The following is a 16,220-nucleotide window of genomic DNA, read 5'->3' as shown; positions in this document are numbered from 1 at the left end:
CAGGAATTTTCCTTCAGCCTTTCTCGAGTCCTGTGTTTTCGCTGTGGAGACATCTCCTTGTCCAAGAATATAAATACTCGCCTTGGAGCTTGTGTAACTCCGGGTGAGGGGCTCTGCGGAGGATTTAGGGAGCGTGTTAATGTGGAAATGGGGCCCAGAGCTCCCGAAGCAGAGCTTGAGGAAATGGAGAGCTTGCACCAGGAATATTTTTACACTAAGACATAAAATAAACATTTTAAAAATGTTTATTGTGAAAGAGTGCTCAGAAATCTAAGTCTTAGACAGAGGACAGCTTGGAAATGGAAGTAAAGTGGGAAAGATCTGCTCCCGGTGGTAGGGCGAGCCGTTTATTTTTACTTTGGGCATAAAACTGGCTTAAATAAGGATAGTGGTTACAAGTGAATATTTTTACCTTGTAAATTATTTTTTAAGGAACATGTGGATTTTCTTTTTCCCCTGCTGTTGATGTGGTTGAGAACGTGAATTCAAACAAATGGATGCTCCGCTCAGGAATGCGATACGTGACCTTGTGATCCTTCTTTTTCCTCTTCTGAACAACTGGCAGTTTTCTCCTTGACTAAGATGAGAAACTTGATTCCTGCTGTAAGAGAGCGGAGTCAGCCATCACGGGGCAGTTGCCCCTGTCCCTCCTCAGTGGCCGACTTAGGGCCCCGGCCTGTGGTCTGGATGACTTCTCAGTAGCCCAGAGGACCTGTGCTTGTTTACGCCGTGGCCATCCCTGACAGCCCATCCTCTCTCATCCCTCGGCCCTCATGAAGTGTGGGCCCTGCCCTCTCATGTAGTCTTTTGAGCCAAAATCCGATCTAGGTTGGCTCTTTGCTCGTCTCCTGCCTTCCTTCCATGGGCTGCCTTTTTCAGGCATCCGGGGTGGGCCCCTCCCTTTGTCATCCTTGTGTGTTTGATGATAAACCACAAAGGGAGAAGAAGAGTGAGTTGGGAGGGCAGTGGAGAGACAGGGGCTCCCCCAAAGCCCTCTGCATGGGGTGGGCCTTATTTTCTCTGGAGGGGTCCTTGGTGTCATCTTAGATCTCTCAGTATTCAACCCACAGTCTCCTCAGTCAGTTTTAAGGAAATACAAGAACTTCTGAAGCTGGAGGAGCTGCCTTATGAAGGAAAACTGAACACCACCTCAGTTGTTTTTCTTCTTCGCAATAGACCTCCCCAAAAGATGTGACGTGTACCACGAAGGCTGATGAGGAAACTGGGGGTCCCCCCCGCACATTGACTATTTAAACAAAAATGCCTTGCTAATCTTTGGAGATGCCAGTGTTTTTAATACATGAAAGGCACCTAGTAAATATTTAAAGAAAATACAGACCACGGGTTCCCTAATGAATTTCTTTTCCTCCTAAATCCCGTCTGGCAAGATGGCCGGCGTGGTGGCGGTCCGTTTCATCTCCCGTCCCCACTCAGGTTCAGCTCCTTTTCCATAAGGCCTTGGTGTGAGCCGAGATTGAATGTTTAATTGAAGAGGACATAATTTTCACACATACAGCAAAGATTTGATGAGGCTTTGAGGTTTATTGTAGCCATTAAAGTGTCGTGGCTGCTGGCAAAACCCCAGAAAATGTCTAAAGCTAAACCAGATGTGATCAGCAAATTTCGAGAAGGCCCAGGCCCTGGTTCTCCAGGCAGGCGTAGCCTTTTAAAAGAAAATTGTTTTGAGTAGCAAGAACCGCACCTTAACAATAGGGTGTGTGAGTTAAACTATGGGCGATGGTTGTGTAGACATCACTGACAGAAGCAGAGGTGGACGATAAGCATCTTTCCTAGCGACAAGAGCTTCGAATAGCACTTTAATGTTGGTAAACACAGCAAGGAGTTGAGGGCAAGAGATCGCTGCAGTGTACTGCGTGATCACCATCAGGTGCTTTATGTATGTCATCTCTTTAAAGGCATACAAAGACCCTCTGAGGCAGATATTTTTTTAAACATCTCTCACAAGAGGAGGAAACTGAAGTTCCTGGTGCTCAAGGAACTTGCCACATTACTCCACAGATGGCAACCTCGCTGTGTTTTGCAACTAAATGTGACTCTGAGGCCTGTACTCGTGATTTATCGTGCCCCAGGCCCAGAAGTCTCCATGTCTGATCAGAGGTCACAACAGAAAGATACGTGTTCAAGGCATAAAGCCTCACGAAGTTACAAACAATAGAAAGAGTTACTGAATGTGCGTGCCTGAGTGTGAGTGTATGCAGACACACACTCCTCGAATCATAGATGTAGACCCTCAATCAGATGGAGACAAAGAAAAGAACTTAATTTGCGTGGGAGATGCGGGGGGAAGACGTGAGAGAGATGGGTTACAAGGCAAACACTACCGTGCGGGGTTAAGAACTTGGGCCTTGGAATTAGATTGATACCTTCTGCTGGTTTGGTGAGAGCAAGCTCTTGTCAAGTTGCATAACCATAGAAAGTCTTCCCTCACGGTGAAATAGGACAATGACAGCACCTACATCATAGGAGGTGATGCATTCACAGTCCCTTAGTAAGGAAAGCCTCAATAAAGCTGATGAGGGGGTACCTTTTACTGGGAAACAGACACCTTGCAGAATCAGGCCCATCTTGTTGGGGGCCCACTGGCCGTGTTTGTGGAGAATCTGATTCCCAGAGCACTACCCACCAAGTTCTGGGGAACATGTTCCGTATCGGGTTCATTGTTCCACATCCCTTAATCAGACAAGACTTTGATTTCCCTGATGCTCTGATATGACAGAAGTCACATCTGCAGGAATAGTTGCGTTCTCCTTCCTCCCCGACCCTGTTTGCCAGCCAGGGCCCTGAAGGTGTCCTTGCCGACCCGTGTGTGGTGGGCGGAATAACGGCTCCCAAGGATGTCCAGACCCTGAGCCCTGGCGTCTGTGTTACCTTACACGGCAGAAAGGGAGTCTGCCGACGTTGACGTGGGGAGATTATCCCAGACCATCCAAGCGGGCCTAATCTAATCACACAGATCTTTAAAATGAACGTTTAAAAGCTGACAACTTTCTTTCTCTATGGTCAGCGGGAGATAGTACAGTAGAATGATCAGAGAGATGCAGTGTTGCTGGCTTTGAAGGTGGAGGAAGTGGGCAGTGAACCAAGGAATGTGGGAAGCCTCTAAAACTGGAAAAGGCAGGGAACAGATTCTCCCTAGAGCCCCCAGAAGGGAATGCAGCCCTGTCAACACCTTGATTTCAGCTCAGGGAGGCCCACGTCAGACTCCAGCATATGGAACTAGGAATGTATTATGGTGCTTGAGGCCACTTAAGTTTGCGGTAATGTGTTGTAATAGCACAAATAAACAAACACACCATGCAGTGGGTTCTTTCTGACCGTGCCAGTTAGTACCAGTCACACACACACACACACACACACACACACACACACACAATTGCTGAGGCCACAGATTAAGATTCCCCAAGGAGTGGCACTCACCACTGTTGTGTGAATTGGTCCTATCTGAAGGAGTCTGTAGTCTGATAAACCTGGAAATGCTCTGTACTGAGAACAAATCACAGGGACACAGTGAGTTTACTAAAAGGCTCTGGGAAGTCCTGCAGTATAAAACAACAAATCAAAAAGGTTGAACCCTGATTGAAGCAGGATTTCTCAACTTGAAACACGAATGACCATTTTTGTTTCTTTCAGTGAATATGCTTGGTAATATGTTGTGGAATATTCATTCTGTGGGTTACAGAATGAATTAAGAGGAAGGGATGTCGAAGTTACTATCAAGTTTTGATATAAAGAACACAGTTGTTGGTTAAATGGTCATCACTGAGTGACCTTACTAGGAGTCCTTGTGATGGACAGGTGTGACTTTTGCCCTGTATCAGTGCTCCTCCTAGTCCCTGACTGTGTTGTCCTTGCTGGGTTTGTCGCCCACGTGAACAGATACAGTAGAATCGGTCACATTCTCTCTGATGTCTTGATGCTTGAAAGCCAAAATGGGTAACTTGAGTGTTGTCCAGAATTACTCTAGTATCACTGCCCTCAAGTCCTACAATCATGTTTTATTACGAAAAAGTCTTTCTGGCTTTGAAAGTAGGAAAGTCAATTTTGTTGTTGGAAATGAGACAGGAACTCTTCAGATTGGTGTTGAGAAGTCAGCCTCTTGTGAAAAGTTTAAGACTGAAAATAAATCACCCTTATTAGCTAACAAGAGTTACTTAATATCCCCTTATCATGAAGGGTGGGCTAGTTAATCAGCTAGCTGTGTGCTAAATTTTGCCTTGAAAATGATGCGTGAGTAACCCTGTTATTGCGTCTGTAAGTTGGGAAAATGTAATCATTGGTTAACCCTCAGTGTAAGATAATCAGACTTGTCTGAGCAGGTTGGCTGAGATGTGAGTGTGTGCGTGTGTGTGTTTGAAGATAATTCTGATGATGTCCTTTTCTCTAAATATTTAAGACTATATATTTGAACATGCCCTTTCTTATGTACCATTTAGAAATATTTGGGAATACGCTTAGACAGTTTTGGAAAGGCATGGAGCCTCTGTTGACTTTTTTGATATCTGTTATCACTCTATAAATGTTTATCCTTCAAATGTTTATCCTGAAATGTTAACTTTTAAGCCTTCTCTGAATGAGATGCTGTGTGAAATGTGTAGTCCAGGCTTTCAATAAATGTTGAAATCTTCACTCTGAGTTTGAATAGTAGTAATATCTCCAACTGTACATTGAAGTACATCCATCACATCCTTAGTCGTTTGCAGTCGTGATGTCCTTATTTTAGTGGAATGATCAGATTAGCCCAGAACGACTCAAATGAAACTCTGTTTTGTACAACATTAGTGCCTAAGTATTCTACCTCCAAATCTAAGTTGCAGGAGGATTAAAGTTCATATATACATGAAAGTAATAGTTCAAGAAAGAGCGGGGTTTTTTGGTGGTGGGGGGGTTGGTAGATTTTCTGTAGTCAGCATCTCTTCCAGGTGAAGATGGCAGATTGAACTCTTCCATTTAGCTTCCCTCCTTTCTAAAAGCCCACCCAAAAAATTAAGACTTAACGCTATTTAGAGGCACACAGTCAATACCAATATAATCAGCTCAAAGAGGGGGCATTAGAGAGGGAGACACATACCTGCACATATAAAAACAGGAAATGAGAACATTCTTACATGGTCGTTTCTCATGGCTCTGGGCAGAGACTGGTGGGGTGGCAGTGGGTGAACTATTTGGATACGCAGATGAAGTTTTACAGCTAAAACTAGGTTAAAAAACCTAAGTTACACTCAGCTCTCAACAATAGATAGCTAGGTTGGTGAGGCTAAGGATTAGTGATGGTTTTTAAGAAGTTAATACATTATTTTTAACATTAATCACTGTGAGTCAGCTGTACTCTTTCTGTTTTGGAAAACTTTTCCTATTTGAGACTACACAGAAAGCAACAGACTGCTTGTTTTTCCTACAAGGGGAGAGCAATCTTCTTTGCCTTTCAACTTCATGAGCAAATTAAGTGTCTGGGCAAATACGCTGATGAGGTGATATTAGTGAGGTGATGAAGGGTGAGGTCTGTGAGGCCGGCTTGGAACTCTGAGCACTGATGGTGTCAGAGAGGGAAGCTGCCAGCAGGAGAGTGGGTATCCCCAGTGATGGAAGGGGGCAGAGGGCTAGTTAGCAGAACTTGCGTCTGGTCTTGTCCTGGACCACTTTTTTTTTTTCCAGTTTTTAATTTGGGTTTATGTGTGGTATCCTTCCTTCTTCCTCTTACGGTTAATCTGGAGCTGAGCATGAGAAGTGAGTAGAAATACTAATAACTGGTATTGCTGATCTACTAAGGAATATTCAAATTTGTACCACTGGGGGGCAGGAGGAAGGGTCCTGTCCTGGCTCCACTGCGCGAGGCATTAAGGTGAGGTTGCCTGACCACCGTCCTCTTGGACTGTCTTCCTTGCAGCCAGGTTGGCGCCTCCTTGGTCAGGATCTGCCCACGACTTGGTCTGCAAAAAGCGTGACCTTTTGCAGATTTAGTCAGTCCTGTTGAGCCCAAAACAGAATTTAGGAAAAGTGATGGGGACTCTTGATACTATCTCCGGAAGCAAAAGAAATGATTTAAAGAAGGTCTGTAATGGCTGTTCTATTGAATTTCCAACAGACATGCCTGGGACCTTGCAAGCAGTGGAGGTAGGGGCTTCAGTGGGGCATCCTGCCCTCATTGCTTGCAATATGGGGGTACCCTTAGTGTTGTCAGATCTATTAAATAAAATGCAGGAGGCCCAGTTAAATCTGAATTTCAGGTCAACAAGACTTTTGTTCATGTGTGTCTCAAATATTGCATGGGACACACTTATACTAAAAAAAAATACTCCCTGTTTATCTCAAATTTACATTTAACTTGGTGCCCCACCTTTTATCTGGCGTATCTGTAGAGAATTTAAAAGCAGTAATAAAACCAGCTACAAGTTGGCTCATTTTTTCTTACTCTTATGCATTGGCAATTCTCACCTCAGTGATAATGTCCTTTTCCCTGCAGGTGTGGACAGTGGTCACGAGTGCAGTAAACATGTCTGAGGGTGGGGTGCATGCTGGCTTCCACCATCACGCATGACAGCAGTTACCATTTAATGAGCACTTACCAAATACCAGCAAATTTGCTTGCATCATTTCTGTTCCTTAAAACTACTTTGATATAAGTATTACCTGTATTTTCACAGTAGGGAAGTTGAAGCCAGTCTGCTGCTAATGACACAACTGAGATTTGAAGCAGGTTTATCTGATGACAAAGCTTAAACCCTCTCCACTGTACCCTGATTTCTTCTTTTACTGTTTGTAGTCCCTCCCCTCAATTCATATGATTAGAATGGTAAATCTAGAAGAAGTCCCACTTGGTTCCCTAGTTCTTCATCTAAAGGGATGACAGATCATAGCTGGATGGAATTTAGGCTTTTTCTGGTCTCTCCCCTTACCTGCTCAGCTAATCTTCTCGTTGTAATTTCTCTCCTCCTATCTCCTGCCTGTCAGTCTCTTTTGGTTTCTTAGTCCCTTGGTTCTTCTGACACATTCTCTCTGTCCCTCTCTCTGACAGTTAATTACCAGGCCTAAGTTTCGTCCCTTCATGACCCGGAAGATAAGCAGAGTGGTCTGACGTGGTTGGCCAGACGAATAGCAGAGCCATCCCAAGGCCACCTGCACGGTCTGGACTCCATTGTGATCTCTTCTGTTTGTAGACATTCTGTGGAGTAGGGTTCTGACATAGATGAGATGGAGGGAACCTTCCAAGGCTTGTCAGCTCATCCATCAGAGCAGATTCTTGCTTCTGTGCTTGGGCCCAGCTCTGACTTTGCAGGACAAATGACTTCTACCACCGGGCATTACCAGATGGCCTTCTCTCCATAAGAGCCTAGTGTTCTTTAAGAGAGAGAAGAGAAAACTGGATCTCGTCATGAGAGTGAATATTTATCACTCATTTGATCACGGTCTAAAGGCAGTATGGCTCTAGTAAGGAGGGAAAAAAGACTGGAAGACTTTTGGAGAACTTCTGAGGAAAGAGGGCCAATTGAATATTCATTTGGATTGATCGCACATGTACGATTTCAGTTCGTCTTGAGAATTACTCAAACAGTACTAGAGAGGCTTCTTTTAAAGCAAACTCAATAGCACAGAATGAGAAAACCATAATCACAAAATTTCTGAAGCTCAAAAAGTAGAGGGACAAGTGGTAAATAAATTAGCCAAACAAGAAAGCTGAATTCTAACCCAGGAGTGGAGAAAGCTGAGAAGTAAGCCAATTTCTAACCACAGTATTCATACATAATGCAAATTCATACATAAATTTATTCATATACATAAACGTTCACATGTTTTCATATATAAGTATATCAATGAAATCATTAAAGAAAATTTCCCAAAATGAGGGACACAAATTCCTAATTTTAAAATGCCCAAAGAGATTTTAGCACAAAGGAAGAAAACAGATCCGTACCATTGTTAGAATGCTGCACGATAGTCAGGACAAAAAGAAAGTTCATACACGTCTAGAAGGGGAGAGTGTGGAGGGTGGGATGTGGGAACAGATTACATAGAGAATCAGGAAGCAGATTAAGCAGAATGGCTTCTGACTTCTCAGCAGTAATGCTAGACGCTAGGATGGATCAGAATTCTTGTGGAAAATTATTCCCAACCCAGAATCTTACGTTCACCAAACTTTCAGTCAAATGTGAGGGCAGAATAAAAATATTTTCGGACGTGTAAATTCTCAGAAAAACTCTCTCTCAGGCATCCATCCTCAGGATGCTACGAGAGAATGTGCTTTACTATGAAATAAGAATGCAAAGGTGACAGGAAATAAAATATCCAACAGACAAAGGCGGGTGAAGGGATCCTCCAGGAGAGACAGAGAGCCCAAGGTGACCACCAGGCATGGAGAGCAAACATTCCAGATTTGATTAGGTCAGAGGAATCATGCTGAAGATGCTTGAGGGCTGTGCAATTAATGCATCTGATGTATCCAAGTGTCTTGACAGGATTTACACAGCTAGCAACAAGTTTGGAGTTCCCTTTGTAGTAAGTACATGGAAAGCTGCAAGCTCATCGGTTCTGAGGGTGAGGGAATTTGTGGGGGGAATGTTGAGGACAGGCAAGTTAATCAGAATTTATATCTATCAGCTGGGGCTGGAAGTTGTCTTTGCCAAGCCGTCATAACGACAACACCAAGTACCAGTCTAACGAAGTCATAGTAGTGCTGCATTGAGAGGAAGCTTAGGCGTGGTGGGTCTGAGGGGAGGAAAGAGCTCCATCGTTTACAGTGCACACCGAGAAAAATCAAAAAGTGCCAACACGAGCTTGTTAGAGCCGTGCAGTTAGGTGCTGAAGTAATCAGGCGAAACTGGCAGAAGTGGTTGCCCCTGGGGAGGAAGAATTGGGTGAAATTGTTGGAATGGAGGTTCATCGAGCGCATAAGATTTATTTATTCTCTCACCTACGTGCAGGTGTAACTTTGATGAATATCTAAAACAAAACCCAAAAATAACAGTAAACCAAAGCATTTGTAAATGATAGTTTAGTTAAATTTCAATGCCAGAGGCTGGTGTGTTGAAAGTAGTACTGACCAGGATTTAGGAGATGCAGCTTAAAAATTTAGTTCTGCCTCTTACTAAGCATGTGCTAAGCCATGCAGCTCTGACAGATCACTTAACCTCTGTGAGCCTCAGCTGGAAAAAGTGGAGCCAGTCTTCCCTCCCTGCCCAACTCAGAGGGAAACTGGAAGGGTCAGATGAGCAGATATATGAGGAAGTACCTGGGAAGGTGTGGGAGATATTATTTGAATGCACTGACTTTTTTTTAAATTGAAGTTTAGTCAATTTACAATGTTGTGTTAATTTCCAGGGTACAGCAAAGCGATCTGGTTCTTCTCGTTGAGAAGCCGTGCAGTTTGCTCAGTTCATGTTGGTGTGTCCTAGTAGGGAGAGGGGGGAATTGATCCATTCGGACAAGCCTGGCTAATTTATCACTTTTTAGGAAGCTCCAGAAGACCTGACTGGAATGATTATTGACCGTGCCTAATTTATTAGCTCTTTCCTCCTTCGAAGCCCATTTGTCTGCGGCATGAGTTTGCTAAGTCTGAACTCTGGTACGGCACTGGATACATTAGCCAGAATTCTGGCGGTGTTGCCATGGTGTTAAAAATATTTAGTTTTGCAAGCAAAGTCTTAGAAATAATAAAAAAAAACTTTGATATGATTTATTTTTGTAAAATGGTTTCAACAAAACAGACCTAGGAACTGGGGCAAGTATTTCAGAAAGGCAGTGGGTGTAAAATGTTGATGGGCATGGTGACTTTGGATGCAAAGCATTCAATTATGCACAGCACTGTGGGTAAAGGTCACACATTTCCCAAATGGAATGCCTTCAGAGACACATTGTGCAGAAAGGAGAGAGGGTATGGAAACTGAAACCTGATTCATCCGTTTAATTAATGGAAGAAGTTTGTGTTTTCCTTTGAAGCCATGATTGTGACATCTTTAGGTGGGAAGCATGAGTTATGTTGTCTTGGTTTCTTCTCAGTTTTCACTCTTTTTCTATCCTTCGTTTACAAATCAACACGGTTAATAGAATTTATTTTTTTTTCTTTGACAAGAAACACAAAATATTAAAAGAGCAGCTACCACCATGGAAAAGTCTGGGTCACAGGTCTTGAATTCAGATCCTTGCTTCACAAGCTGTGTAACCCTTGGCTGGTCCTTTCATCCCTCTGCCTCTCAGTGTCCTTGTGTAAGAGGGAGAGCATCACTGCCTTCCCCACTGGTTGTTTGAAAGAATTAACCAGGCTCATGTGAAGGAAGTCCCTTGGCAGAGTATAGGCAAGGTGTCTCGCATGTATTCTTCATTTCCATTGAAACGTCCGTGAAATGTCCAGTCTATGAGCAAATCCTGTTGGCCCTTCCTTCAACACATGCCTTGAATCCATTTAATGCTCTCCATCGCCACAGCACGTTTCTAGTCCAAACTATCCCCTTCTCTCACCTGGGCCAGAACAACAGATTCCTAACAGGTTTCCCTCCTTCTACTCTTGCCTTCACCCTAATCCAGTCCTGAATCACCGGGCGGGTCAGGCCACTTTGTTTTTTCATATTTGTTGCTCTTGGAATAAAATCCAACCTCAAAACTTAGAGCCGTGCCTTGCAAGTTTCCCCACGATTTGACCACTTCTACCTCTCTGGGCTCATTTCATGCCACCACATCCCTGCCAACCCACTGAGCTCTAGCCCCACGGGCCTTCTCTGTGCTTCGATCCAGTGAGTGCGTTTCTGCTTCACAACCTTTGCCGAAGGTATTCCTTCTGCCTAGAATGCCCTTCTTCTGGATGCCCCCATGCCATGGGCCTTCCCTGACCACCCAAACTACAGCAGCCACTTTGAATAGTCACTCTCTGTTACAGCCCCCAATTTTGAGCTTACTGTGATTTGCTATTTCTTTGTAAATCTTCCTCCCACACACACACACACACACTATGGAGGCAGGGATCTAATGACCTTTTTGGTGTTTTATGTCTATTGTGTTGGTCAGTACCTGTCACATAGTTGTTGCTCAGCTGAAAATTGCTGAGATGGTGAATGAATGAGCAAATGAATAAACGGTAGAAAACATTCGGCTCACTCAGGTGATCGCTGGCCTTGCTATTAGAAATTAGAGTATTTCTTTATGGGCCAAGATGTCAAATGATCATAAAGAGGTAAAAGCTTTAGGGAGACGTTTTAAAGCTATCCAAAGGGACAACTGATGAGCCTGAGAGGTCCCTCATGCACTTCTTTGTGTGTGTGTGTGTGTGTGTATGTATTTTTTATTGAAGTATAGTCAGCTTACAATGTTGTGCCAATTTCTAATGTATAGCACAATGCTTCGGCATGCATGAACATACATATATTTGTTTTCATATTCTTTTTTACCATAAGTTACTACAAGATATTGAATATAGTTCCCTGTGCTTCTGATTGGAAGACTGTTACAGTAGATGGGGAGGAGAGGTGCCATCAGAAAGGGCATTTGTGTTACATGATTTTGAAAATACATGCCAACTCCAAGTTTCTAAGATGATGATTATTACTGTGCTATTTCAGTGCATTCTATAGTTCTCCTTATTCAGTAAGGGTTATTAAGTGCTTCCCTAGACTTAATTAGAATAGCCCCGAATCCCTGGAATTCTGACCATTTATAGGATATCAAAGTCAGCTGTAAAATTATATCAGGTTTGGATTCTCAGGTCTTCTCTTTCTAAGTGGCCCTCAAGGATCTGCTCTCAAATTAATCCCTCCCTCAAAAATTCTAGCGTTGATAGCAGCTAGAAGTAATCTTTATAGAGTAGAACTCTAATCCAGTGTGGTTAGTTAATGGAAAAAAGTTGGCCCAAATGAGGAATCATAGAAAATGATACTTGTATCCCTTAACATTTTATTTAAAACAATCTAAATATAGCATCATTTGTCTTTTGATACGGGGCTGAGGACCCTTTTGAATGGAGTTTTGTGGGTCTTCCCTCCATATCCTATGCCCATAATAAACCACCTGTGATTTCCCTTTTGTGTTTTAAAGTGGAGTCATGCCTCAAAAATAATGGCTCTCAGTCTTTCAAAACTGTCTTGCCTACGCCTTTTTAAAGATTAACTTTTTCTTTTCAGTTTGGTATCATTTTAGATTTACAGAGAAGTTACAAGATAGTATGAGACGTCCCATATAGCCCTTCTGCAGCTTCCCCATTATTAACCTCTTACATTGTTTTAATATATTCATCAAAACTAAGAAACTGGCACCAATACATTTATGTTACCCAAACTCTAGTATTTATTCAGATTTCATCAGTTTTTCCACTACTGTCCTCTTTCTGGTCCAGAATCCAACTTGTGAGTTTCATGTTGCATTGAGTTACCGTATCTGCCCAGTCGCCACTGGTCTTCCACACCTGTATTTAACAGTATTTTCGCTTTTTTCACTTAAATTTATAGTCATAGTTTTTTTTTTTTTTCAGTCATATTGCTACAGTTTACCATCAAGTAGTTAAATTATGCAGTTACAATAAAAAGAACAACTAGCATAAACAGGGTTGGAAACAACAGAACTGTTCTTGATAAGGATTCTGCTCAGCAGTGGCAAGAACTGTCCAGAAAAACCAGAGAACAGCTTTCCAGCTGCAAACGTACAGCATGCCATAGGAATTGGGTAGGAGGAATAGAAAAGAACATTGATTTGGCAACTCCATTAATGGAGTGTTTTTTTAAATTTCCCATTAAAGAAAAGAAAACGAAATTAATGTAGTTATAACGGTGCTGCCTTACCTGTGTGTAGAGCTTCGTCCTTGGGAGTGGGTAGGGCAGGCCTGGATGGTGGAGAAGATAGGTCTCCAAGATGGGAAGCGGTTTGGTCACAATCGCCCAGCCAGCCCGTGGGACTTGAGTCTTTTGATGGCCAAGCCAGTGCTCAGGCTACGTTACCATAAACTTAAGTCAGGTCAAAACATTTTCTTTACTGAAATAGATTTGTGGGTGGTTTTGTGAATATCAAAATATTTTTCTGCCCAAGTAAATTGTGTATCTTGGACCCCGTGGAAGATTCACAATCCGCAAACAGATTCTTTTCATGTCAGACAACCCAATGAGTGAAGTTAGAGGGAGACCTCTTCAGCCCCAGTAAAAGGGATTGGAATTTTTCCCAGTGTCCTTATCTCTCTCAGATTTCTTCCCAGATTTCTGGGCCTCAGTGTGGCTTTTAGATGGATAGAGGTCATGAACTATAACTCTCCTTTTTAGGTAACCATGGAAGGATCAGTGACCCACCTGGGGCTCAGCAGCCCTGGCTGATGTCCCCTCTGTGCCGCTTAACAACCTAACCTCCCCTGACCTTCTGTTTCTCCATTTAAAGTAAAGCAGTGGCACTGGTGATTTTTAGCATTCCTTGTCTTGTTCCTTACCTTTTGTAAAGCATTTTCATAGGTAGTCCATATTGTTTCTAGAACTTCCCTACACAGGCATACCTAGTTTTACACTTTGCTTTAGTGTGCTTTGCAGCTATGGTGCTTTTTGCAAATTGAAGGTTGGTGGCAACCCTGGGTCCAGCAAGTCTATTAGCACCATTTTTCCAACAGCCTTTGCTCACTTCATGTCTCGGTGTCACATTTTGGTAATTCCCACAATATTTCAAACATTTTCATTGTTGTTTTATTTGTTATGGTGATCTTTGATCGGTAATCTTTGATGTCACTAATATAATTGACTTGTCATGGGCACCACGAACCACACCCATATAAGCTGGGGAACTTAATCGATAAATGTTGTGCATGTTCTCACTGCTCCAACCAGCTGTTCCCCCTTCTCCCTCTCTCTTCTTGGGCTTCCCTGTTCCCTGAGACACAGCACTATTGAAGTTAGGCCAATGAATGACCCCACAATATCCTCTGAGTGTTCAAATGAAAGGAAGAGTCTCTCTCTCTCTCTCTCTCTCTCTGTGTAAAGCAAAAGCTAGGAGTGGTTAAGTTTAGTGAGGAAGACACGCACGTCAAAAGCCAGGGCTGGCCCAGAGTTAGGCCGCTTGCACCAAACAGTAAGCCAAGATGCAAATGCAGAGGAAAACTTCTTGAAGGAACTTTAAAGTGCTGCTCCAGTGAACACACATGATAAGGAAGTGAAACAGCCTTACTGCTGATATGGAGCAAGTCTTGGTGGTCTGGATAGAAGATCAAACCAGCCACAACATTGCCTTATGCCAAAGGCTAAATCCAGAACAAGGCCTAACTCTCTTCAATTTTATGAAGGCTGAGAGAGGTGAAGAAGCTGCAGAAGAAAAGTTTGAAGCTAGGAGAGGTTGATTCATGAGGTTTAGGGGAAAACGCCGTCTGTATAACAAAGTGCAAGGTGACGCAGGAAGTGCTGATGTAGAAGCTGCAGTAAGTTACCCAGAAGATCTAGCTCGAGTGATTAATGAGCATAGCTACAATAAACAACTGATTTTCAGTGTAGACCGAACGGCCTTCTATTGGAAAAAGATGCCGTGTGGGTCTTTTTATAGCTGGAGAGAAGTCAGTGAAAAAAGCTTCAAAGCTCCAAAGGCCATGCTGACTCTCCTTTTAGGGGCTAATAACGATTGATGACATTGAGTTGAAGCCCATGGTCATTTACCATTCCCCCACATTCTAGGGGTCTTAAGAATTATGCTAAATCAGCCCTACCTGTGCTGTACAAATGGAGCAAGAGTGTGGGTGGCAGCCCATGTGTTTATGACATGGTTAACTGAATCTTCTAAGGCTGCTGTTGAGACCTCCTGCTTAGGAGTATTACTGCTCGTCTGTAATGAACCTGGTCCATCCAAGAGCTCTGATGGAGATGTACAGTGAGGCTTGTGTTGTCTCTGTGACTGCTCACACAGCGTCTGCTCTGCAGCACAGGGATCAGGGAGTCATTTTGACTTTCAAGTCTTACCATTTAAGAAATACATTTTGTGACGTTACAGCTGCCATAGATAGTGATTCCTCTGATGGATCTGGGCAAAGTCCATTGAAAACCTCCTGGAGAGGATTCACCATTCTACATACCTTTAAGAACACTGGTGATTCATGAAAAGAAGTCAAAATATTAACACGACCAGTAGTTTGGAAGAAGTTGATTCCAACCCTCACGGATAATTTTAAGGGATTCAAGACTTGAGTGGAGAAAGTAACCACAGATGTGATAGAAATACCCAGAGAACTAGAATTAGATGTGGAGCCTGAGGATGTGACAGAATTGCTGCAGTCTCATAATAAAAACTTTTAATGGATGAGGACTTGCTTCTTCTGGATGAGCAAAAAACATGGCTTCTTGAGATGGAATCCACTCCTGGTGCAGATGCTGTGAGGATTGTTGAAATGACAAGACAGGATTTAAAATACTGACACAAACCTAGTTGATTAAAAAAAAGCAGCATGGTTATAAAGGATTGACTCCAATTTTGAAAGACGTTCTCCTGTGGGTAACATGATCCCAAACAGCATCGCATGCCACAGAGGAATCTGTTTTAGACATAATGCTGTTCCACACTTAATAGACTACACCGTAGTGTAAACATAACTTTTATATGCCCTAGGAAACCAAAAAATTTGTGTGACTCACTTTATTGTGATATTAGCTTTATTGCAGTGCTCTGGAAACAAATGTGCAATATCTCTGAGGTCTGCCTGTGGATGATTAGGGCAGAGGCAAGATAACACAAGGCCAGCAGGTCTGACATCCCTGGGTTCAGATTCCTCCTCAGCCACATAATATTTGTATGACTTTACTCATCCTCAGCTAAATAAAAAACAGTAATGGCAGGACCAAGCTCATAGAGTTCTTATGATGACTAAAATAAGATAACACACATGAAGCAGGCCATTAAGGGCCATTTGTTTTTAATCATGCAGGTTGGGAGCGTGATACAACTTTCAGAGATTATTGGGTGCACAGATGAAAGACAGTTATGTCCAACTCAGTGTAGACAACCAGGCACCATTAGACCAGTCATTTTCCCTGTGCTGTAATTTAGAGAAAGAGGAAAACCCACGGAAAATCTACAATTGCTTATGTACTAAAACTGGTAATTTCCCTGTATTTTAAAACTGTTTTTCCTGACTATTTTGATGGTCTTTAAAAACACCATCAAATCTCTAGGTATCCAAAAAAAAAAAAAAAAAACTCCAAAATACGAGAAGGACCTTATTTGACCTTTTCAATCAGTTCATTTGTTCAGAAAATATTTATTCAAAGCACTCT

At 42.7% G+C, this 16,220-nt stretch overlaps 1 protein-coding gene across 3 annotated transcripts in view; it reads left to right on the top strand.

Annotated features, from left to right (window-relative positions):
- FMN1 (formin 1) overlaps positions 1-16,220 on the top strand; it is a 397,658-nt gene that overhangs the window by 262,233 nt on the left and 119,205 nt on the right. The window lies entirely within an intron of this gene.

The sequence above is a fragment of the Camelus ferus genome, chromosome 6, assembly GCF_009834535.1.
Source record: "Camelus ferus isolate YT-003-E chromosome 6, BCGSAC_Cfer_1.0, whole genome shotgun sequence".
Taxonomy (NCBI): domain Eukaryota; kingdom Metazoa; phylum Chordata; class Mammalia; order Artiodactyla; family Camelidae; genus Camelus; species Camelus ferus.
This window is presented reverse-complemented; position numbering and strand designations above follow the sequence as displayed.